The sequence below is a fragment of the Ixodes scapularis genome, unplaced genomic scaffold (genome assembly GCF_016920785.2).
Source record: "Ixodes scapularis isolate PalLabHiFi unplaced genomic scaffold, ASM1692078v2 PGA_scaffold4__175_contigs__length_147842914, whole genome shotgun sequence".
NCBI lineage: Eukaryota > Metazoa > Arthropoda > Arachnida > Ixodida > Ixodidae > Ixodes > Ixodes scapularis.
The window spans coordinates 4,664,329-4,684,911 of NW_024609879.1; positions in this window are offsets into that span (position 1 = coordinate 4,664,329).

Sequence of the window (20,583 nt, forward strand, 5' to 3'; positions counted from 1 at the left end):
TGGAGCCGCCGAGGCGTCAAAAAAGCCAAGCATTAAATAAAAAACAAAAAAAAAAAAACAAAAGGTGTTTGGGGAAACGTGTTTGTCTCACACCCGGAGGCCCGGGTTCGATCCCTACCCGGATCGAAATCTTATTTTAAAAGACATAAATTTACTTTGTTGTGACGTGTTTTTAGTCTTTGCGCCGCGCCGCCAGCTGTTCGGCTGGTCGCCTAGCAACTATGACGCCGTTGCTCTATTGACGCTTTGCAGCAGCTGTGCATGGACGCCGCCATAACTGACCTTCAATTTTTGTTTCCTCTTATTCTGTTTATTTCACTTCATCATTACCACAGCAGGCCAGGTTATTGCCACATTAGATTCAACTGTGTCCTTTTTTAAAGCATCGGCCTTTGTAGAGGATCGTCAACTACCGTTTCAGTTGCTCGGCATCTCGGTAAGACAAGAGAAGGTCGGCTATGGCGGCTGTAATTTGGCGCGTGTGTAAAGCGTCTATAGAGCCACATGTCGCGTCGTAGCCAATTATAATCTAGGTCCCGTTTCGCTCGGGGGAATTTAGGTGCCGTCTGTCGCTACGACAAACAACGATAACGCCGGCTTCAAGCTCAGATAACGCCGGATCTCTTCATGAGCCCCAGTGTCGCGACTTTCACTCATCGTGGCTTCCAGCACTCTACTTTTTTTGCTGCCGCGGAACAAGCACACTTCCACAGACGTCGATATTTTTATGTTCTGCTTGTCTTTCATTGGGGAGTATTGCTCACACTTTGTTTCACATGATAGTGGACCGTAGAGGAGGCAACAAATCATGGAAGCCAGTCCCATGTTGTGTGATCGTCACGTGACCTTCAGGAGGGACGGGCAGGGTACGTTATCACCAACGAGGTAGAGGGGCTTAGAGCGATAAACCGGGGTTCCGGTCTGCACTCGAAATTGACCCCCATAAGGCGGCTGCCATTGTACGCAAATTTGACCACACGTCACATGACCAAACCAAATACGTGACGTCACAGGAAAGATGGCAGCGCCCATGCAGCGGCTGGCCCCAGCTGGGCCGGAGCTTGTCGGATGCTTTGTTGGTTGTCGTTCGTCTCGGCGAGTTGATTTCAGACGCGGAAACCGTCATATGAGGCCGGTCGAAAGCGAGTTCAGAGTTCAGCGTGGTGTTTGACGTTGGTATAACGTGGAAATACGGAGGAACGGTGTGCATTTCGCTGGTGACCGACCGGGATATTGCCACGGAAGAGACAATCTGACCTACGTTGCTCGGACCTCGGATTGATTCCTATACCGCTAGGATAAAATTTAAGGCGACGTTTCTGTGCTCTCGTTGACCATCGGAATCTTCGAGGTTTGCAGTGAAGCGTGTGCAATATATTTGGATACACAGTTTAGCGACGGAAATTGCGTGAGTCGTGCTTGGCGGTGTGCAATCGTGGTGCAGCTTCGATCAAATGACCGAGGGTTCACTTCGGTTGTGCGGCGCACCGGAAGGCTGCCTTGAAGCTGGTAGTTCCCGTGCCGTGCTGAATGATGCTGTGCTGCTTACAAATTGTTCCGGCGTAGAAGTGCACTTTCACGGAGCACAGGTGTGCGGCGCACCGAAGAGCTGCCTTCAAGCTGGTAGTTACTGTGCCATGCTTTAGGTGATGCTGTGCTGCTTCCGAAATTGTTCCGGCGTAGACGTGCACTTTCACGGAGCACAGATGTTGCAGTTGGTATTGATCCCGCTGGTCTGTCGCACGTTTCGTCAACACAAACGTTTCATCCAGACTCGTTACCCGAATGGACCTTTTGCAGAAACATCGGTTCGAGAGTAACTGGTTCCAGTACCCTCTCTCTCTTCCTTCTGGTCGAGCAGAGAGGGAATATGGTTTCGTTGTGTCGACTTCGGGGCGGAAGATTACGCACGATGGAGACAAAGGCGAGTTTGGGGGAGCCGTATCTAGGTCACAGCGCCTCAATGGGTGAACAGGATGTAGCTGACGTTTTGAGTTTGCAGCGGGTGGGAGAGGCCTCGCGCGCGCGTTGTTTTCTCGCCAGTTAGCCTCGCCCCCAGTCGCGTGTCTAGGTGGCAGCACATATTCGCCAAGAGGTCCATTGTAAGCTGTCCGGACATTTCATCGAGCGTGTTACGTACCCAGCTCACGCCGCTTTGTGGCAACAGTCTGCAGTGGCTCATTACCAGAAAAGTGGTCCCACATTCATTTCAGTTCAGTTCGTCCACGGCAGTCTCCAAACCCCGAAGGAGAGGATTTATTCGGACAGAATGTCATTAAAGCAATGCAGCTTCTTCAGTGGTCAGGATAGATTCTCTTCTGCAAGTTTTGTTATACTGTCACGGATCCTTGTTCCAGTCCTATTTTCTATCAATATTCACTATTCTGGGACACTGCAGGTCATGCTCAGCTGTAATCGTATGTTCTGGTGGAGGTGCTGGGCACCCATAGCCCTTCACTCTGTGTGAACCCGGCGGCTCTTCAGACGAGTTACCCGATAATGGGACACGGCTAGCGGACTATCCTGCGCCTTATACCCCCGTCGAGCCGTAAGCAAAGTCCTGACCCGAGCCTGGCAGAACAACCGCAAGACGACCGAATACCACAAGGAGTAACCTCGGAAATACACCACGAAGCACCTGAAATTCGAGCCAGTTGCTGCTACCAGGAAAAACCACCGGAATTCGGTCTCCTGTCAGAAAATCCGAAGCTGACTAAGCCAACAATGACAAACCTGTAGCAGCAAACCGTGTCCCCTCCCACCATTGTTTGAATGCCCGTCGCAAATCACACTCCGACGCTTTTTCACGCAAGCTGTATGAAGACGTCAAGGACTGGATTGAACAATATGACAGTGTCGCCCGCCACATTGGGTGGACAGACAACCAGCTCCTGCAGAACCTATACTTCTCGTGGAGGAAACTGCCGGTGCTGGTCTGAGAACCATGGATCCTCCTTAACGTCATGGGAGGTTTTCAAGATCGAGCTGAAGCGCACATTCGTCAGCCAACATCAACGAGAGAGAGCCGCATTCTTGATTCTGTCCAGGACACTGCCCCAACGAGAGCACCACCGCACTCGTGGAGGATGTTTTGCGCTTGATCGAGCGCCCACGCCCACGCCGACCTTGATGCTTCAGAAGACAAGAACCTAAGAATCCCATGCCCCTCACGTGAGGGACAACACCTTCGGCAGCCTTGTCCGCAACCCCCAACAACAGTCGAAGTGTTCATATCACCGAGGCTTCCAACATGGAATGTGCACTGCATGCCTGAGCCTGCCACAATGAATAACTTCCCGGCGTCTCGACACTCGAGTTGTCCAGCTACTACTTCGACGCCAGCCTCCCAGGCACCCACGACATCATCCACGACGTTGTCTGGGAGGAGATCAGGAAGCTACTTCCTGCCATCAGTCGCCCGGCTTTTATTTTGATTGCCGAGATTGTTTCGGAACAAGTTTGACAGGTATTTCAACCGAGACTTCTGCGAGCGAAGCGGCATCTGACAAACCAAGGGCAACTTACGCCACAATGGCACGACGACCGCCACCGGCTGCCCCTTAGTATTCAATGCCAATTCAATGAGACACTCTAATTTCGAAGCATTCCCGACATCGTGTGTAGGTCTGTGCTCAACAATGTACACCGAGGAAAACTTAGGTGATGCGAATGTGCGACCGAAAACCACTTTGCTACCACTGCATGAAGCCGACCATGTCTACCAAAGCAGCCCGTACCAATGAATTGGTCTGCGAGGGTTCGTGCCAAATGACCCTCGATTACGTCTCGAGGAGCGACCACGGGAGATTAAGGATTACCTTCGGCGACCTTTGTCCCTGATGCCGAAGGTGCTGAATCGAAGATTCTGAATCCCTGATTACCCCGAAGCTTCTCATGTTCATCACCTCAACAAGAGGTAAGCACGACAAAGCAGGTGAGCGGCGATGCAGTGACAGTGGATTTGGTGTCGGTTGTCGTCCAAGGACAATACCTAAAAATTTGCTGACACCAATTTTCTGTGTCCACTCCACGAAGCACACAATTTCCAACTTTGAGGGAGAATGCCCCTGAGTGACTTGAAGGAATAGAATGGTTGGTTGCTCTCAAAAGTGAACTGCAAGCATCACCAGACTTGGATAGCAAACAAAAATTGTTGCCAGCTATCAAGTCAACGGTACAGCAAAAGGCGTAGCCACGTAAGCAATACATGCCCGAGCTTGCTGCATTGATGCCGAAAACTACGAGGAAAATTTTCGGATTAGAAGCCAGCCCCGCAGCTTCAGTGCATCAGACGTCAGTGGCCGCACATGACGTCTGATTACAAGACAGCATCAGTCGGTCAAAGTTGCCACTCGACCAAACTGAACACCGACGTGCCAGGAGCGTCATCCGACAACAAGGTCCACAGGTACTACGACTAAACGCCTGACACGAGACTGTCGCAGAAAGAACTCGTTATGGAACCATTTCCTAAGAATCAATAATTATGTAATCAAGTGGAAATAAACATATTTGATACACTAACCAGATAAACATATTTCCGCTTGCCTTCATGCCTTGAGGGTCTACACACCGAGAATTGTGTCCACTGCACGCTCTGGACCTTGCGAGGACACTCGCATCTCTGACCCTTCAATATTAATTAAGGGGTCATACCAAACTGGCAGATTTCTTGCAAGGGGCTGCACTAGTTCAACCTTTCCTGAACATGTGGTGCATGCGAAAACCAACTCCAGTGATGTGAAAATGTTATTTATTAATTTATTCCTTCCAGGGGCCTTCGTAGACATTGCAGAGAGGATACTTAAAACTACACACATGATAATAGCATTAAAGCACACTGCTGTAACTTGTTAATTGGAAAAACAAACACACCTCTGAGCATATAGTTTAATAATATGTGTTGATGCATTGTTATATAGCATGACACTTCCTATATGTATGACACAATAGACCCTTTGCAGAACCTTATAGAGCAACACAACTGTCACCATTTTTTTCGGCGTAAAGCACACGAATGGGCCCCAGTTCACGTCGAACGCTAATGCAGCATTCGAGTCCAATAGGTGCTGGGCCGAATTCACAGGGATGGCGGACATAACATTCTTGTCGAACAAATGCCCAAACTCTGAAAGCCTGGGGTAATTACAGTAGTAGCTACTGTAATTTGTTTCATCAGAATTTGGCAGACGGCAAAGGCTACGGTCTCGGTGAGTCAATACACACATTGGAGAGGGGCACATGACAACATATCACCAGAGTGCTCGTCTGCACAGATTTGTCAAACACCTTCGCTCCGTCTCTCTGATTGGCTCGAGGGGGCTGTGGCGGTTGGCCTTTTCCAAGTTACGGTGATGCGAAGTATAGACAGCCCGCACTTTTAAAAAGAGTCTATTGAAGAGACCGAAAGGAATGGTAGTCAACATTTTTCAACAAGACTGCTCTCCAGGCAAGGGATGAACACAAATGTGAACCATCTTATCCAGGTAATTAGAACAATTAAATAATTGACCGACTAATACAATGCACTCTTGATGGAAAAGAGTATAGCTGCAATAAATCCTACAAAACAGAAAAAATGCGCAGTTAATCTATGCATGCACCAAAACACTTGTTCTTATAGCAAGCCGAATAGCTTTGAAGCAGGTGCCTGCAACGATTTATTCTTCCCCGTACTCAATAAAACGCCATCCTCGTAGCTGAAAATAAGGGTGCACTTCGCACTCACACACACAAAAAAAAATAAAAGGAAGAAAAGCGATCGAATGTAGAATTGTGGATTAGCACAAAAGAATCGCAGGAGCTTCCTCGCTAAAAGTTGCTATGGTTGTTCGGTGACGGAGGGCTGAAACAACTTCCCTTAGGCCCTAACGCGACGTATACATTTCGCGTAGATTCTCAGATATTTCAACGTTCAAACAAAGCTAAGAGAATGCGAAAATTTCATGTTAAAAGCACTCAAAGTTCTATCGGTCCTCGGACACATCCCGGAATCCGAGCACCGGTACGGCGATGCAGAGCTGATGCTGTCTCACAGGCGTTAATATCCAGATGATCCAGAGCGATCTTGCGCAAAAAACGGTATAAAGTCTCATTCCTTTATATTTTCACATTATTCCTGCGTCAGCGAGCACGAAGAAGCCCGAAGTCGTCGGAAAGCAGCTGCACATCACGGCTACCGCGCACCGAACAAACTCGTATCCGCCAGCTCTGGGCGCTGCCATGTTACCTGTGACACTTCCTATATGTATGACACAATAGACCCTTTGCAGAACCTTATAGAGCAACACAACAGAACCTTATAGAGCAACACAACACCATACAGCTCTTGGGAGGTCACGTGACGAGTGGTCACATTTGCGTAAAATATGGCGACAACCGGGGGGGTGCCACTTCCGAACTTCCGGTTTATCACTCTAAGCTCCTCTACCTCGTTGGTTACACGTAATACATTCGCAGCGCTGGAATCGCTCGGGTGGTTGATGGCGTCAGCTGCGGTTCATTGCGACGTAAAACAAAGTATAAAAGTGCGCGCGCGCGCGCGCACGCACGCACGCACGCACGCACCCGCACACGCACGCACGCACGCACGCACGCACGCACGCACGCACACACACACACACACACACACAGACACACACACACATACACGCGCGCGGGCGGGCGTGAAGAATAACAGTGGCTTTTTGGCAGAGTAAGAAGTGCTAGGACCCAACTCGCCAACGCCAAGTCGTGCAGCACGTAGACGTTAAATAGTTTTGGTTCTCTCTGCTCTTTGTTTATTTAATACTCCGCCACTGAAGCTGCATTCATACGATGAACTTCTCCGCGGACAAGTTCCTACGAAATCACTGACGTCACCTTCCCTGCGGTTCGAAATTACCATTCCAGACGAAAGAAAGCATGCAAAACTCATGAGCTAGTCGGCGAACCACGGGAACGTGCCCACGGCGACAAGTCCCCACTCCTCACGAGTGTTCTACATCCCGTGGGCAAGCGTCATTAATGCCGCAAGAGCCGTTATTTAGTTTTTACAGCGAAGCTGTATATCTCTATCAGCCAAGAAAATTTCCGTGTCGTCGTTGTAAGCAAAAAAAACTCCCGGTGAACAATTGAAGGCAAAACAGCCTATCTCCGTTGAAATGAGGCATACAGCATACAGCTCAGTATCCGTCTCAATAAAGAAAACCAAGAAAAACAGTGAAAAAACCACATGATGGATGGTAAGGCGCGTGGGAACAATAGGAACACCCTCCCACGGGCTCCGGTAAAGATTAGGTTTGCAGCTGCTTCGGAAGGGCATCATTCGAAACCCTCGTGTGAAGTGAGAACCGCATAATGGATGGTAACGGTGCCTGCTACCGCGGCGACGGCAGCTTGCGACGTAGGGAGTGACGTCAGCAGCCTTTCATATATGAAAGAAGAACCCGCCTATACCCCTTTTCACCTATACGTCCGGACGCAGCGGATGCTACGAGCTATCTTAGCCAATCCCGTTACGTAAACGTGGCCTGTGATTCGGTTTCCACGCGTCGCTGTGTCCCCTTTCTAAGGTCACGTGACACTCACATGGCCTTCGATTAGCTCCGATAGCTCGTAACATCCGCTGCGCTTACACGTAAGATGAAACGGGGTTTAGCAACTGATTTTGCTTTTGCTGCAGCACCGCGATGAATAGGCCGCGCATGGTTAGGACTTCCGAGGAGCAGCGTGAATACTAGGAGCGGCAAAGGGAAAAGAAACAGCAATACGACCAGCGGCGGCGTGCTCCGACCGGCGGCGGCATTTCGTACAGGGCAGTAGGCAATCGTTGCAGGTGATACCCCAGCTTCGCTGACAAACCACCTTCACAGCGTGGATTGGAGCCTAAATTTAGCTTTGTTTCGGACCACTTTTAGCGCTTGCTTAAATGGCTCTTGCTTTGCGAGGGGGACCGGTGGCGAATCGGGCTAGTGCACACTATAGAGCCACTAAATGAGCTACGCTTAAAGTATCGGTTCTCCGTTCCCTGGTCTGCTAGCGGGCACCGCCATCTCGGTGCTTAGAGCAGTGCAGACGCAACTGTCGATCGTCACAATTCAGAAATGCGACTTCCTCAGCTTTAGACACCGTGGTAGGAAGCTCAGATGATATCGCTTTGCTCTCTTGCGACCTGTTCAAACATTTCTGCAGGACGGAAAAAAACGTTTCCTTCAATTTCAGATAAAGCTTCAGCTAACTGGCAACCATGATTTGAAGCACCAAGATGGTTGAAGTGTCGTTACTCTGAAGCGTAGCTTATTGAGCGACTCTAGCGGCCACCAGCTCGGTGCCCGTGGAGCAAAAGCTCGCGCTGCAGAACCCAGGAATCCTGGGTTTAATCCTCACCCCTGCCCGTTTCGATCTGGATCAGCATCGTACCGGCGTGCGGTTGTGTATCACTCCTGCGTGGTGCACGTTAAAGACTCCAGGCTAGCGGTTGTACTGCACTGGCTAAATTGCTCAGCTACAGCTGAGACACCAGACGCCCACTGAGGTAGACTAACTTCAACCTGTATAAAAATACACAATATATTTGCTTTCTTGCGTTGCTCTGCTCTATGGGACGGTTGCCATTAGATGACACCTGATTGCACCGAATTTGTCTACATGTTTCTTTTTTCTTCTAATTACTGTCTACGTCCCTGTCGCGCATGTAAAGAAAATAAAAAAAGGCGATATTTTGCGGCCTTTTTTATTGAAAAATGCTGGTATAGTTCTTGACGCTTCAAAACAGAAATCCACTTCCATAAAATAATAAACACCAATTCAAAATGTATTACAGGAATCATCAAATGATTTTTCACCATCCTCCGCCTCAGCTTGAATTCTCAACTCAAGAACAAAATGAGAACCCATGTGGTCGTGACGTGCTTTGAGACTCCGAGCTTCCACCGTGATTTTTAAGCACGCCATGGAACTTCTCATTCTCAAGTGGTGATAAGTGCCGTCACGGCACTCGTTGGACACGAACGCGATTTCAAATATTCGTTGAAGGATTGATTTTTGACCAGTACATATATAGTTCACACGGAAAGAATAAAAGCACAGAAAATATACGAGGGACAGACACACAGGGGCGGATTTAGAGGGGGGTCCGGATGACGACTCCTGACCCCCCTCTTGATTTCTGCATGTGTAAAATTTAGGGCGTGAAACGAACAAGAGGGGGAGGGGTTTCCTGAACATATGGTACGCTGACCGACAGCTGACCCCCCCCCCCCCCCCCCCCCTTCAGGAAATTCCTGCATCCGCCCCTGCAGAGACACGCAGTTCTTTCACATATATACTTCCGAGTAACACAGTGTTCGTGTCCAATGCGTGAGCTGGGTTTGGCTGACGTGCTTGGGCACCGAGTATTTATCACAGTGAGAAGGCGGAGAACTTCCGAAGGAAAGGATGTACGAAATAGTCTGCTATATTTTCAATTTTTTCTGTCGAAAAGCAGACTTTAGTCTTTATGCTCGTGTTCTAGTTTTATTTTAAAGCACTAAACGATCTGCGATTAGTAAAATCCCAATCTGTCCCAGCCGAGAGTCAACTTTATGGTCCTTTTAAACACGAAAGGCCGAAGTAGATCTTTAAAAGCCCCGAGCTATAGAAAAAAAAAAGTATGTCCCTTACAAAAATTATGAATGAGTATCAATAGAGTTTCCAATGTATTCCTATAGAGTCAACTGAATCTCACTATAAACTCAACGTCTAATGAGTTTGATCATAAGAAACACAATATAGATTCTATTGAATTTCTTATTAGGTATGCACTTGAGTTTGGTCTTAAGAAACTCAATATCGATTATATTGAATTTATACACTAGGATTGCAATTGAGTTTGGTTAGTAAGAACTCAATATATATTCTTTATGAATTTACTCATTAAGAATGGTATTAAGTTTGCTCATTATGAACTCAATATACATTTATTTGAATACACTCATTAGATATGCAAACGGGTTTCATCATAAACAACTCAATATCGATTATTTTGAATTTACTTATTATATTTGCAAACGAGTTTTTTTTTTATTAGGAGCTGAATATTGATTATTTAAAGTTTACTCATTAGATATATAAATGCGTTTTGTTATTCATTATTTTGAGCTTAGTCACTGTATATGCACTTAAGATTTATTACAAGACAGACATTTTTTCGTCTCCTAATTAGAGATTCACACGAGTTTTTGTCATTGAGTAGTTGGCATCTGCTGGTGTGCGCCCTTTGCTGTTAAGCAACACAGCAAGGGCACAGCTGCAAATATCCAATGAGTACACTGATGTCTCTCAGAATAAATATATTTGCTCAGATTCATTTGTGCAAGAAATAGAATCCAATACGTTTCACCCCTTCGAAAGCATAGCGTGCATCAAAATAACTCTAAGGTCACTGGCAAGGTGAGAAAAACAAGGAGGAGCTTCACTCGTCTCTTCTCAAGCTTGAGTCAACCGCTCAGAAACGCTTCAACATCTCGTGCACATCAAGTGTGCGGGAGCTGTCCAAACACGCTGGAAGGCACGAAGCGCGTGCTGAAGGCCGGCTGTTTGTTTAAAAGAGACGCCATGCCGTTTTTACTCTGTCAGGGACTATAAGGAGTATTCACTGGGCGCCATATTTGTCGGTGATTTCTAGAGTGCATGCTCTGAACGAGTCCACATTAATAGGCTGCTAAGACCGGCACTCTTGAGGGTGCGAAATGCACGTTACAAAAAACTGTGGAAGCTCACCATCAGCACGCGCTCAGCAGTCGCGCACACAGCTAAGGTCTCCAGTGAATACTTCCTATTGGCGGCGAGATGTTTTGGTGGCGCCTTCCTATGGTTACCTCTAGGGTGCCTACATGTCTGTCTGTCTCAGGGTGAAGACATCCATTGTTGCCCTGAATGTGCCAGCGCGTGACGCTCTCGCGCACTTGGTGCGTGACTAGGGTGGTAAAATGGCGTCTATGCATTAGCCAAAGCTACGCGCTCGAGCTGAGCGACACCGGATTGCGCGCACTTCAACGTGCATAAAACAACGATTGGGCGGAAAAATGGCTGAGATGTCACCACTCAAGCAAAAGAGCGCGTGTGTATGAAGGCACTCTAGTTACCTCTCGTGACGTCATTACCTTGCGAATCACAAGTTCGATGGTGTTTCTAATGAAGCTTGAAATCATAGCACTCTCAAACCAACGCTGCCAACACCGTCAAAATTGAAGTTCTTACATCACTCTTATTTCCGTCGATGAGAAATCCTTTGCTGAGGTCATAGTCAGCATTCGGAAAATCGTGGAAGGCCGATCACGGCGACGCTTTTGATCACTCACGTCTCCAATGGTGGCATCATTGAGCCTATTATACTAGTCACACTGTAAACAAAAAAAAAAAGCAATAAAATCTTTTAAAGCGAGCAACTACCGTGCCTCGTCTTGCCCTGAGTGGTGCTATGCAGAGAAGCGATAATATATCGGCTAGGAATCACAATTACTGCTTGTACCAATGCTTTTTCTTTTTTTTTAGGTGTAAAGTCTGATGACGTTGAAACGTTGTTTATCACTTATTAAACTTCCGAGCAGGGGAGAGCATACCGGGAAACAAAATAAAAACTGAGGTGGTCACCAGCAAAATGAATACCATTTTATGTAGACTATAAAGGCGGTGGAGTAGTCAAGGGGTGTTTGATTAGTGTGTTGTGGGAGCTTTATTATGTTTGTGTTCGTTTGCTTCATGTGATTCGTTTCCTCAATGTTCCGTGCTATAAGGAATTATAAGATAGAATTTCCAAAAAGTTTCAGGCATTTTTGTTTAGCGCAGTTGCAAGAAATTATATTGAACTAGTTGCAAGAAATTGTATTGAACTACAGTTACAATTATTATATTGAAACTTGATTGCAAATATTACATTGAAATAAAACTTACAAAAATATATTGAAACACCATTGCCAAGACAATTTAATTGAAATGCCATTGCTAAAATTTAATTGAAACTCGGTGGTCAATACCCTTAGACGATTCGACAGGAACTCGTAAAAAAGAAAAAAACAAAAAAACAAAAAAAAATTAGTTTTACTTTAGACTCAACGCGGTGTATTGACTGAATCCTTTACATTCTCAATTGAAACTGTAGGGAACGAAGTTCTCTACCTATTTTTATCTACAAAATTATATACACGTCTAGTCCGGTCGGGAGCAGCCGGTGTTCTGAGCTCGGCCTCCCAGCTCGTTCTCTCTTCTCCACCTCTTCTTCCTTCGTCCGAACAACCGGTTGCTACAGGTACTCCCCCTCCAACAAGGAGGTCGTTGGGAAACGCCGAGTTGTGGTGGTAGAGGTGCCCAATTGACATGGCGTTTTGGCCGGTCAGGATGCCTCTGTGGCTTGTTATCGGAAACAATTCGCGGTAGGTGTAGGGATAAGTGTTGGTGTATGTTCTTCGAAATTCCCGGAGTGCATGTCCTTGATTCAAGTGAAGTGGTTGGAGGTGTAGAAGCAACAGGAGTGTCAAGGTAGGCTGGCTTGAGGCGATCGATTGACACGGTGTCTTTTCGTCCCTTTAGATCAAGAAGAAAATATTTGTCCCTACGATCAAGCACTCTGAACGGACCGTGTACGGATGTTGTAGAGATGGGCGACTCGCATCGTGGCGGACGAATACGTGAGTGCAGTGGGCGAGCTCAGTCGAAACGTACGTCGATTTACGCTGTTGTGGACGAGGAGGGGTCGCTCGGAGGGCTCGCACAGCCGTCGTGAGTTGCGTGGCATAGCTGGCGGGATCGCTATTGGCGCCGTGATCAGCCGGGATGATCAATTCCCCTGGAAGGCGAAGGGGTGCGCCATATACGAGTTGGGCACCACTACATCCGATATCTTGTTTGAAAGCGGTCCGGAGTCCCAAAAGCACCAATGGGAGGTAGACGCTCCAATGAATACGATCATTGTGTGCTATTAGAGAAGCCTTGAGCGCGCGATGGAAACGCTCTACGATGCCGTTAGCCATGGGATGGTATGACGTGGTCCGAATACGCGAGCACCCTAGTAGCCTCATGAGCTCTCGGAATAAAGCGGACTCGAACTGTCTCCCTCGGTCGGTGGTAACCGATGACGGCACACCAAATCGAGCAATCCAACCTTCGACGAATGTCCGTGCCGTGGTTTCGGCGGTGATGTTAGGAATGGGAAATGCTTCAGGCCAGCGGGTGAAGCGATCAATGCATGTCAGTATGTATGTGTTTCCACCAGATGTTGGGAGAGGGCCCACAATGTCTTGGTGTACGACATCGAAGCGCGCTGTCGGTGTTGGGAAGGCATCGTATGGTGCTGACGTATGACGTTGAATTTTAGACCGCTGGCAGGCCAGACAAGACCGAGTCCAGTTTCGTACGTCCTTGTTGACACCCGGCCATACGAAGCGTTCAGTGATTAACCGCTGAGTTGCTCGAACACCAGGGTGTGCCATGGAGTGTAGGGACTCAAACACTTGACGACGGAAATTCAGCGGTACTAAAGGTCGGGGTGCGCCTGTGGTGTGGTCGCTGATGTGTGGTGTACCACACATTGGTAAGACTACCTCGCGCAAATTCAGGCTGCAGTGCGGCGATGAACGAACTTGTTGAAGCTCGGTGTCATCTCGCTGAGCTGAGGCCATTGCTTCAAAATCAATTGTCACAGGTACCATGCTGCAGCAGGGAGTGACGATAACCCGGGAGAGCGCATCGGCTGCCAAGTTGTCTTTGCCTTTGACATGGCGGATGTCTGTCGTGAATTCTGATATGTATGACATTTGGCGAATCTCACGGGGAGTAAATTTGTCGCTCCCTGATTTCAGTGCGTATGTTAAGGGTTTGTGGTCGGTGAAAACGACGAAATGACGACCCTCTAGGAAATGCCGGAAGTGTTTGATGGCTTGATGAATCGCAAGGAGCTCTCTACCGAATGTACTGTAGCGTGACTCTGTTGCGCTGAGTTTTCGGGAGTAGAACGCGATGGGCTGCCAGTTCTTGTCGGAGAGCTGCTGCAGAACAGCGCCAATAGCAATATTGGAGGCGTCGACCATGACGCTCACGGGAAGCTTTTGGCAGGGGTGAACGAGTAGGGTAGCGTTAGCGAGATCTCCTTTTATGCGGCTGAAAGCTTGGAAAGCCGAGTCACTCCAATTTAACGGTGTTGAGTCCTTGTGTTCGCCTTTGAGCATAACAGTGAGCGGCAGGAGTGTTGAAGCGCAGTTGGGAATAAAACGCCGATAGAAATTTATGAGACCCAGGAACTCTCTGAGTTTATGAACGGTTGTTGGTTGTGGAAAAACCTTAATGGCTGCGACTTTTTCGGGAAGTGGCCGGACCCCTGTGTGATCCACTTGATGGCCTAAGAAATTCAACGTCGTGACTCCAAACTCGCATTTTTGATTGTTGATTATGAGGCCGTGCTCTTCAAACGCTGAAAAAGCAGTCGAAGATGCTGAATGTGTTCTTCATCGTCATTGCTGTAGATTAACAGGTCGTCAACGTAGGCATAGACGAAGGGAAGTCCTCGGATGACGTGGTCGACGAAGCGCTGAAATGTTTGAGCTGCATTTCGTAACCCAAAAGGCATGCGAAGATATTCAAATAAACCGAAAGGTGTGATGATGGCCGTCTTGGGGACGTCATTCGGCTCAACTGGGATCTGGTGGTACGCCTTTACTAGATCTATTTTAGAGAAAACCTTTGAGCCATAGAGGGAAGTTGTGAAATCCGCGATGTATGGCAGCGGGTACCTGTCGGGGACTGTGGCGTTGTTCAGAGCACGATAGCCCCCGCACGGTCTCCAGTCACCAGGGTTTTTCTTGGGAACCATGTGCAGTGGAGACGCCCATGGGCTTGATGATGGTTGAATGATGCCAAGCTCTAGCATGTGATCAAATTCATCTCGCGCGATCTTCAAGCGGTCTGGTGGAAGCCGACGTGGTCGAGCATGAGTAGGTGGCCCAGTAGTCACGATGTGGTGGGCAACATTCTGCTTCACTGGACGCTGAAAGTTGGTAGGGCGAGTGATAGACCCGAACTCTCGTAGCAAACGTTCGTACGGCGAAGTTGGACTGGAGCAGTTAGGCCTGTCCGGAGGTCGTGCAGGCTTGCATGCGAGGTGTGTGACAATATTTGTAGTAGCATCTACGAGGCGCTTACGTTGCATATCAACCAGTAGGTTAAAATGTCGTAAAAAATCAGCGCCGATAATAGGATAGGACACGTCCGCGACGAGAAAAACCCAGCGGAATACTCGACGCAGTCCGATGTTGAGGGACAAAGCGTGTTCACCGTAAGTAGCGATTGGAGTCTTATTGGCTGCTTGTAGGGTGGTAAGTGTCTGCCTGCCTTTTGTTTCAACGGCAGAAACTGGTAGTACGCTCACCTCCGCGCCGGTGTCAACCAAGAATCGCAAACCGGAGCCGCGATCAGTTATGAAGAACAAGCGGCTGAGCTGCGTACCTCCACCACTCGCCGCCTCTAGTGGTGGGTGCAGGCATTTCCCGAAGCAGAGCATGGTCCTACGCAGTTTCGGGCGCGGTCGCCGAAGGTCCGATGGTACCAACAAATATCTGAATGTCTTGATACGGCTCGGGCTTGGGAGGGCGAACTGTATCGGGGGCGGGACGGGGATCGCTGGCGATGTTCCGATCGTGAACTTGAAGTGAGCGCGGCTACTTGGGCGGTGAGGGTCTTGATCGCTTGTTGGATATCCGTGCGAAAGGAATCCTCCGTTGTTTCAGCAGCAGAGATGTTTGCCGATGCACCGAGCAGATGGGATTGCGTGGCCGCGATAGGAGCGACTTGCGGTGCAGCGACTTCCATCACGGTGTCGGCCAACTGAGCGAGCTGAACTAATGCGAGTCCCGATGCAGACGTAAGAACCATTCTTACGTTGTTAGGTAGTCTTTGCAAGAAGAGCTCCCGCAACAGGGCGGGGTCGAATGTCGCTGCCCGCTCTCCAAGAAGTTGTTGAAGACGTCGCAGTAGCTGGGATGGTGTGCGATCGCCCAGCTCTTCAGACGTTAGTAGCTGCTGGAGCCGTCGATGCTCGGATGCCCAGGTGCGTTTGATCAGCTCAGCCTTCAAAGTGTCTTATGGGTTAGTTGTTGGTGGTTCGAATATCAACGGCAGTTTCGGGAGGCAACGCCGCTACCACATGGTGGAACCTCTGTGCTTGCGAGGTGATATGACTGGTGGTAAATTGGCTCTCCACTTGCGCGAACCAAAGTTGTGGGTCCGCTGTCCAGAATCGGGGAAGCCTGAGCGTGCGGACGACGGTGATGTCCAGCGGTGTTGCCTCATCGGTTGCCATGACGGAGGTGGCTTGCGGATCACGTCCGGGTCACCAATGTAGGGAACGAAGTTCTCTACCTATTTTTATCTACAAAATTATATACACGTCTAGTCCGGTCGGGAGCAGCCGGTGTTCTGAGCTCGGCCTCCCAGCTCGTTCTCTCTTGTCCACCTCTTCTTCCTTCGTCCGAACAACCGGTTGCTACAAAACTTATTTCTTTTTTTTTTTTTGTAAGGGGTATGCAATCCGATAGCCAGATTTAACAATCAGCGCCAATACCACAACGCGGAATCTTGAAGTCATTCTTGGCTATCAAGTAAAGTAATGAAACGTGGAATATACCTTTTATTTTGAGAAAAAAGGTTCATGGGATTTAACTCAATTAAAAATTAAACAGGCAAATGCGAACCAGACAAATATCCGTTGTGTTCAATAAAAAGATGCTGCGAATGCTGATTGACTTTTTTAAATCGTTAATTTCTGCTCCCTGCAGAGAATTAGGACTAAGACGGCGTTTCCTTTATGGTCCCCGATTTGCCTGGTAATTTGCTAAACACATCAGCAAACATCGCTAAAATAGTAACCCAAATATTGGGTCAAAACTATTTCTTTTTCGCGAAGCTATTAAATTTACAATTAAAGATCCTCACCGTGTTTTTCAAAGTGAAAGTCTCCTCTGGTAACAATGAAAAAGTGACGTCAGAAGAAAGCATGGGTCCATTCTTTGGACTTTAGACTTTGTTCTCAACTGATTACAAGCCGTTTCATGGTGTCAAATGAATGCTTTGGGAGCTCGCTCCAGCACTCGCGCAGCAGCAGAAACAAATGCTCGGCAGAGTTCATTTTTAGACTGCTCGTTCGACCTGCAGGCCTGCCTTCCCTTAACGTCATTGCACTAAAAAGCGAGGGTATATTTGAATGTTGGTTCTGGTATCATTTTCACTTGCCGATTTCACAAAAACTATTCTGAATTTCGCGATACTAAATAGCATATCGGAAAGGGAAATTCCGGTGATTCCGAAAATATAGTCGGTTGAGGTAGCTCGAAAAATCGCCGGAGTACTCCTTTAAATGAAAACTCCGCTTCATTTCTGTTTTTTTTTTTTTTTTTCTAATACAATGCAGTACTCTTCAGTTTGAATGAAAACATATTCGACAGAAATCTGTCTGGTTAGGAACTTAATAGACTGACTGAAAAAATTGAAACTCTAACCCGAAACGTAGGATAATTTGTTTTTATTCAAACTTTATGGTTAGAGTTTCAATCTTTTCAGCTAGTCTAGTCTTCTTCAGTGTTACCTAGGAAGATCGCAGGTCAAATATTACGACCTAGTTGGTATTCTTTCGAACGCGCCAAGTTGCTCAAATCGGCTGACTCTAGCGGGGGAATCGAAGCGCAACGAACAGCGCGGTCACGGCTACGGCGTTGGCGTAGCCCACATTGAGCTAAACGTCATCACCATGGCCCCTTTTTGTTTGTTCTTACTTCTCCGGACAAACGTGACGGGTGACATCAGCAACGTCTCCTCTCGACACTCACCGGTGTCCACGTGACTGGCGTAACGCGCCTGCGCACCGCGCTCTTGGGAGCCATCCGGTCGTCCCGCATTTACCGCCGTTTCTCGCATTACAAACGCCGTCGTCGTCTCATCGTTTTTTTTATTATTGTCTCTTGAAAAGTTTCGTTCACACTCCGTGTGCAGACTGATGCGGCAGCTGTGTAGACGTCGTTGAATGTGGTAGACACCAAAGCGTGGTAAAGACTGCGGTGCAGACGACACTTACGCCTGGCACACGCCCAATCCCGCTCGTGGTTGCGCACAGGATCAGGTGACATCCAGTACCATGTGATAGCCATGTTTTTAGCGGCCCGAGGCCAATCTTGCCAGACGGAGCCGTAGTTTCGGTTTAGATTTTTCCTCATTTTTAAAGTAACATTTAACAATATATATATTTTATTTTTCGCGAAGCAAATGACGTAGTGCCTTTTATTAGTGCTTTTTAATCTGAAATCACTCATTACCCCGAATGTTTCGGAATTGAGCGGATTTGCCTTTTAAGTGCAAGCATGAAGATACAAGAGCGAGCTCCGCGCTTTCAGCGTCCCTGCTAACCAACCGCGCTCGTGCAGTGCAAGCACCTTTCAGGTATGGTGCCTAGACCGCGTCTTCGACTGGTGTGTTTAGCGTCCTATAATATTCACACATCAAAAGTAGTCCAGAAGTTATAGGAAATGACGTCAGAGAAGCTGGAGTATCATGCTGTCGTATGTCGCGATTCTGAGGTCGTAGAAATGCTAGCGAAACACACGAGCACACGTTAGTGTTGCTGTCGTCACGGCATCCCATGGCTTCTGGCTGTCGAAGCTTCCGTGGACTGTCACACCGGGAAGCCACCTGCAGCAGAACAGGCGTCTGCCACATTCAACGCCGCTGCTGTGACACCGCCAGGATCGCGACCGGAGACCGCATGACACTCCTATGACGTCATTAGGTGAAAATCAGGCGCCACTTTTTGGGACGCGCTAAACACACCAGTCGGAGATATATCCCAGGCTTCATAATTCCGAGCCACAGGTTTGCTCTTGTAGCACCGGCTCCTTCTTAAGCTGAAACAAAGTGTAGCTATTTATTCACAGGTGGTCTGAGACCGAATACAACGTTTCTTGTTAATGTGGTTTGTCAATACCCTTCCAAAATGATCAATCACCTTATCAAAACTGCTTGACGCGACGATTTAGGTAATCTTGGTGAACGTATCTGTGCGCAATTCCCATCAGAAGGCTGCGTATTCATCTCCATTTTCATTTTGTTCGTCGCGTTTTGGGCACTTCCCGAACGAGTCTGGTGGCTCCAAACTTGGGCCTGTTGGTATGCAGGATGTGTGTGCTGAAGGCGTGTCAATGCAGGATGCTGTAGTATCAGCCACAAGAAATCCTAACTTCGTTTTCCTGTCCACATGAAAAGTAAAGAGAATTTCACGAGCTAGTGCCAAGTTTCTTAACTATCGCGAGCCCCTTCGCGTCAGTGATTCCACTGAACCAGGTGCTAAATGCGTTTCCGGCTCATTTTTAGGGTCTATTCTCCCAGGCAACGTTTATGAGTGTACATGCCCTTCATCTTTCTTTGTGGGGCGTGACTCCGTTACAAGACGTGGCTAACATTTACTTGCGTTAGTAGCTTCACTGGGCGTCTACTTCGTATTTCAGTAAGCGAAACAAACGTATTTCAAGCGAAACAAATGTCGAAATATGCAGAGCGTTGTCATTGTCAGGTTCAACGCCAGCGGTGCTGAGCGATGCAAGCCATCGGCAGCCTTGCTTCGCTCATGAGTCAACAGTTTTCATCAATTGAAAAAGAGCGTGAACACTCGTCCACATAAAACGAGGAGTCAGAAGATTGCCTCTGGGTTACTCAAGGCATAAGGATCCTCATTTGCTCGATAGAGAAGTAGGCGTTTATTAAAACAGTGATGTCATCCAGCGCCTTGTGCTGGTGTGCTACACTGTGTAATGAATAGAAAAACAAAGAAAAAACAGAAAGGAGTAGAGAAAGGTAAGAAAACAAAATTGATATAAAGGAAATATAAGAGAATATAAAAAAGTAATACAAGGTAAAAATTAAAAATAATTGTAAATGTAAGTGTTTCAATGGCAAGCGTCATTTACCACTCAAGTTCACTTTAGAACACTACAGCCTAAGCTGTAAACGAGTATTCTTCAAAAACTTCAGGAGAGCTTCAGTGGCCTTATAACCGTCAGAAGATGTCATCCAGGGACCAAACACGATGTCGATGCTTATTTGTTCTTCCTCTTTGATGTTGAGGTGTTTCTTCATTAACTCCCTTTCATGGCTGTATTCCTCGCATTCGCGGACTACGTGTTGGTTGTTATGGACGCCGCCGCACGATGCACATTCAGGAGACTGAGCTCTTCCAATTTTGTGAAGGTAGCTGTTGGTATACGCAATTTTAAGCCGAAAGCGGTGTAGCACGGTCTCCGTTTGTCTTGGTAAACCTCGTGGAGCCCGAAACTGTAGCTTAGGATCAATATTGTAAAGATATCTGTAGTGGTATTGAGGGTTCTCCCAAGGAGACGATGTTATTCCTTGGCCAATGTTTCTTATCATGCTATTTGAATCCGGTCTCGAGAATGGAATAGAGACAATAATAATGCTTTCGTGGGCATCTCTAGCAGCTCTGTCGGCAAGAACATTTCCGGTTATACCGGAGTGGGCAGGAACCCACTGTAGAATAAAATGGTGTCCCTGGCACGAAGCTTGGCGAGCTGCTTC